Source organism: Poecilia mexicana, unplaced genomic scaffold (assembly GCF_051168715.1).
Source record: "Poecilia mexicana isolate PSO_F unplaced genomic scaffold, ASM5116871v1 scaffold_16, whole genome shotgun sequence".
Taxonomy (NCBI): Eukaryota; Metazoa; Chordata; class Actinopteri; order Cyprinodontiformes; family Poeciliidae; genus Poecilia; species Poecilia mexicana.
Genome location: NW_028263385.1, coordinates 8,228,257 through 8,234,256, shown reverse-complemented (window position 1 = coordinate 8,234,256; position 6,000 = coordinate 8,228,257).

Here is a 6,000-nt window from a genome sequence, read left to right as displayed (position 1 = left end):
AACATTTCTGATATAACACATATCTCTACACATAATATGTGTGTTTTTTGGAGGGAAGAAGGATAGTGTGCTGGCTATCCATGATGTACCCTTCTTTTGCTTTTTCATTCTACTGTCAGACAATCATCAGACCGAGGTGTGGCTCGTAAAAAGCAATCCAAAATTGTGTGACAAATGACAGTTAATTCATGATTCACGCCTTCACCAATTACTAAAGCAAGTTACTTGTAACAAACCTGTAATTAAACCAAATTTGGATTCCGATTTAACATGAGGCACTAGATTTGCTTGATTAGCTTTCTTTCTTTAATGAATGAAATCAACATCAGGAAGCTGCATTTGTGACTGATATGGAAATTAGTTTGACCAGCTGAAATTATTAATGGCACCAACAGAGAAAATACTAAACACTATATATTCACTTTTCTGCCTGTTTTTTTTAATTACACTTTTAATATGATTTTCAAATTTAAAAAAGAAAAAAAAAGTTTTACGCAGATTCCTTTTAAACCCAACAAAAAGATCCATCACCGATCAGTCTGGCTTTGACATATTGATCTTGTAACCATCACACCATAAAAAACTCTTAACAAAACATATAATAGCAGTGCTGGTCAAAGGCCACCACTCTAGGCACTCAGGCTTGTTTGCACATTACACACATTTATAATGGAATACATGGCTTGATAAATGCATTCCCATGATCCATCTATCTTTTGAGCAGGCTTGTCCTCCTAAAGGGGGCTTAGCTTAGAAAGAAGAGAGGGGCGTGTGTTCCAGATTAATCAGCCCTCCTCACTTCCTTCTTTCCACCAGACAGACCTCCACTGGAGGGGGGTCTGCGGCAACAAGGAGGGGAGGGGGACTACATATTGTTGTGTGTTTTTATGGACATGGCAGAGGCTCAAGCTCTGGCTGTGTTTTGGCTTGGAAAGGGGAGAGATGGGAGGAGTAGAGGTTACAGTCAGGGAGAAAAAGAAGGAAGGAAATATTGGACAAACTAGGTGGTACAAAAAAGTGAAAGATATGATACATCATTCGGCTAAAAGTTAGAGGAAGGGCTTGGATAACAGCAGATGATCATGGAATATGCTGGCCCACATATGAGTGGAAAGGAAGCTCACAGATGACAGTGCAGTGGTATACCGGGCACTGATCCAGACTTGTACCCCCTTTGGGAAGAGTCAGGTTGTTGTTTTTTTTTTGCTCTTTTAGAATGTCCCTCTTTCTCTTGTTGCTTCTCAAAGCACTTAGTTACTATTTCTCTTTATTTCTCTCCCTCTCATCTCTTTATTGTGCAACATTATTCAATAAAGTCTGTATCAGTGCCTGTTCTTGCTGGTACTCACAGTCATATTACATTTGCTTGAGGAAACGGAAGAAATACTGTGAGTGCAGACAGCAAAGACAACGCCCTTCAACTGACATTTGTTTTCCCAATAACTTGTGGCTCAGCATAGAGAATGGAGGATGTCACACTCCCACAGATGTACACGTGCAAATACGCACAAAAACACACATGCATTAATGCATGTAGCATAAACAGAGTATTAAATAGGTTTAACACAATGACAACAAACTCAACGTGGGTTTTCCCAGAGCCTTATAAGCTGGATTTCTTAGAGAGACTATTGTTCACTCACAGCTTTGTGTTTATAACCTACCTTAACCTTGGTTTCATATTTGAGTCAATGCTATTTATGGAGAAATGTGTCAGCATTGGATCTGTAAGTTGGTAAAAATTTTGTCTTGTCATTTTTGTAGACAGACTATACAGTATGTCTAAATGTGGCTATTCCTTAGAAATCCCCTCTCAGAAATATATTTAAGTATGTACTCACTGACCACTGAATTTGGTTTAGTTTACAATGAGCCGGTATTCAGTAAATCCATTAACATTTTCAATGAGATCCAGTTCTATGCGCACACTGCAGATAACAGTAAAGAAAGGTGGATGGCTTTGTGTTGTGTGTGATACTTAACACTTTCAGTTTAACACATCTTCTGATACAAAATGTATTTATGCACTTTATGTTTAACAGAGATACTGAAAGGATCTGTGTGGCACATGTAGGTTTCAATGACATGCTAAAATCACAGCGCCATCTAGCGCCCCGGCATGACAACTACAGCTGATTCTAAACCATGACGCAATGCCATTTAAACGTGGAACTTTTCTGAAATCAACATCTGAAAATATACAGTTTTCAGACAATGGTCTAGTGTAAACAAAGGCTTAGGCACAACTGTTGATTTACTTGTAAACACAAATACCAACTCAGCCAATGACATGGCAGTAATGCAATGGATTTAGGCATCTTGATGTGCTAGAATTGAGTTCAAGAAAAACATCAGAACATGGAAGAAAGGGAATTTAAATTACTTTAAATGTGACAAAATTATTGGTGACAGACAGGCTTTTTTTGAGCAGTCTGTGGTATTTGCTGATCTATTGGGATTTTTATGCTGAAGCATCTCTTTAGGTAATAGAGAACTGTCTGACATTGAGAAAATACCCAAAGAGTTGCACCTTCATTGACAAAAGAGTCTTGTTTAGTTCAGTGAAGAATGGACAGATGGGTTCAAGATGACCGAAAGGCAACAGCAGCTCAAATAAACAATTGCAACAACCATAGTGTGTGGAACATCATTTCTGAATGAATAATGAGTCAAACATTGAACAGCAGCAGAAGATCACACCATGTATCACTTCCATTAGCTATGGACAATAAACCAATGCTTTAATTTTCAAAGCTTTGTCAAAGTTAGACAAAAAAAAAAAACACTGTAAAAAAAAGTCGACTGATCCGATGAATGTCGTTTGTAACATTCAGGTTTTATCTGGTTTTTGTATCAGTAGGAGACATGAAACTTTTGGGAACGTTTATCTCTCACAGTAAGGAATTATGTGTATGTATGCAGTTCACTGATTAAATACTATAATAGTAAGACTGTCAAATGGCTAAAACACATTGTTGTCCACGGAGCTGGCAGTATGCAGAAAGGTGAGAGGTGCTCTCTGTGATTGTTTTGTAAAACAGAGGATACAGGAAGGGAGTGGGGGGGGGAACCCCAGCGGGTACTGGTGTGACGTATATTGAAAGGGGAGGGATGTCCCCCAGGTAGCCTGTGCCGTTATATGAAAAGTGTGAGCGAAAACAAATGATCCGCAACCACATGGCTACTCATTGACGTTCGGCTTTTGGAAGAATTAAGTGGAAGCCTCAAGCTTTTGTGTCAGTGATTCAAGTTGGAGGTGGTGCTGTTATGGTGTGGGGAATATCTTGCAGTCCTTAATACTAACTGAGCGTTGTTTAGGAGCCACAGCCTAGAGTATTATTGCTGAGTTGGTCACCAGTTCTCAACACACAACTACTGAAGTCAAGATCTTCTGTCATAGGGTGAGGAGCATTATGAGCAAAATGAAGTTTCAGCCCATAACGACTTGGGATGTCCTGTGTGGGAATACAGTACAACTAAAAACAGCTCTGGTAACCCACTATGCGCCACAAAACACTGAATACTTGTAGCTGCTTGCTAATGAAGGCACATGTACAGGCAGGCTCATCTTGCTCTTGCCCAGTAAAATCTAAAGGATTTAGAAAAGTTTTGAGTCATATGAGACCAAAACTGAGCTCTTTGGCATCAAGCCAATCTGATGTGTTTGGAGGAAGAGAAAGGTGTTAGACCCAGAGAACACTCTCACCGCAGGCAGTGACATTATGCTTTGAGATTACTTTTCTTGTTAAGGGTACATGTTAACTTCACCTCAAATGATGGATTGATGTATTGTTACATTATTAGATATAATTTATTTTCAATTTTTTTTTTTTAAGTATTCTGTCTTTGGGTCCTAGTGTGCTCCATTCTTAAGGCAATATCTTTGGATTGCCTACCTAATGTGTTTAAAAAGGACAACCAGGTTCTCAGAGCCAACCAAAGCTTCATTTCGCTTGGCCTCCTAAATCTGTATTTGTTCCCCGTTTTCTGTGATCTTTGTGAGTACAGTGAACACTTCTATTTGCCTGTAGATGTGAGGATAAACAACCATTTTCTTTAATGATTGCTCTCCTGTTTTTTGTTAGTTTATTATTGTGTTTTGGTTTATTTTGAAATTGAGTTTTGTTAAACAATTTTCTCTGTTTTTATATAAATAGCAAGTTTCCTAAATATTTGGTGACTTGTAGCATATTTTTCTTTTATTTAATGTTGCAGCCCACCACCTCGATGGTAGGCATGATGGATGAGAATCCACCATGCATCCTTTGGCATGCAACAGAATATTGACCTTTATAATCACAAACTTCATAAACTTAAAAAATAATGTAGTTACGACATTTCTTCATATAGATATTCAATGTTAAGATGCTCTATGTGCATGTTTTTGGCTATGGTGCAGAGCAGCACAGATCATTATCATTATCTTGGATATCCACATGCCTAAACCTTTGCAGCCACAATCACTGTTTATCAAGTCTACCAAGTACATGAGAAGCCATTATGACACTAATTGCCCAAGAGCTCACTTTTCCACCGACCTGAGGGGTTATGTACGACAATGTGCTTCGAGAGTCATTTGTCTTGTCATGAATTAAGCTGTGGTACAGCTTTCAAGACTACAGTGAAACACCACTGTCCCTCTCCATTTATAAATAATTTATTTGTGGGGATTTTAGAGCTCCTAGACATTTTACTCAGACATTTTAACTGTGTTGGATTGTGTTGGAGGGGCAATAAAGCACATAATCCTCAAACCAATATTTCATTTCATTATTTGTTTTCATGCTCAATTTAACTTATTTGTGACCAGATTTAATTTATCAAGCTTAAATTACTCCATCAAAGAACCAAATCATATTACTAATCAGAGGTTTACTAGTATACACCGACAGTCACATCAAATTCTTGTGTACAGTGTAATTTTAGCAGCAGATATGCCATGTCATTGACTGGTAAAGTTGGAGTTATTGTTTTATAGTCTAAATGCTAAATGAGTTCAGAATTTACTAGAGATGTACCAATCCCATATCAATATCTGTCAGTCCCAATACTGAAAAAACTTCTAGATTGGGTATTGGTGACAGTGTGCCTGATCCATAAGGGCAGATCTATTCAGTCTAACTCTATGCTTCCTGCTCTGAGCAACATCATAAGTCATTATTTATTTTACATTACATTTAGAAATTCTAACTGAACTTTCTGAACCATTTGAAAGAAGATTTGTTTCACTTTATTTTTCCATGTTTGACCAAGCTGTCAACGTATCTTTGTCCATTTTAGGTTGCCTGTTATATTAATACAAATTGCACTGACTGAACAAGTTAAAGTTGTGTTGATTTTTCATGTTTGACCAAGCTTGTGAAGTTATTGGTGTATGTAAGTGTGTTGTAGTGGTGCAGTTATCAACTAAATTTGTAATTCAACATATTTATGACTGTGTTTAAAAAAATAAATAAAATGAATTCAGCACTGTTTTTCCATATCACATAAATACCAGCTGATACTTAACCTCAGATATCTGACCCTTAGATATCTGTGAGTAGCTATCGGAAGTGAAAAGAGTGGATTAGTGCATCCCTAGATTTTACTTGGTAAACTGGAACTAGTTCCTGACATCTAGCAGATATAATATGTATGTCCCAGCCAAACCTTAAGGGCAAAATCATATCCAATCATTTAAAACATTGACAGAGTCAATCATTTGCAATCATAAGTTAATAAGTCATAAGTCAATCATAAGTCAATCATAAGCAATCATTTCCCAATAGACATAAAAGCTTTAGCTTAAAACATCATAGTTATTTAAACTTTCTCACAAAGCTCCAAAATTACACAGTCAGTTTTTATCATTTAAAAAATTTCCTTTATTTGGAAAAACACTGTTACACTGTGTACAAAATATGAATCATTGTGAATAACAAAACACTCTAAAAACAATTAAAACCTCAGGAATAAAAATCTCCTAGGAACACTACAAGACTAGGAACAGACTTTTTTTTT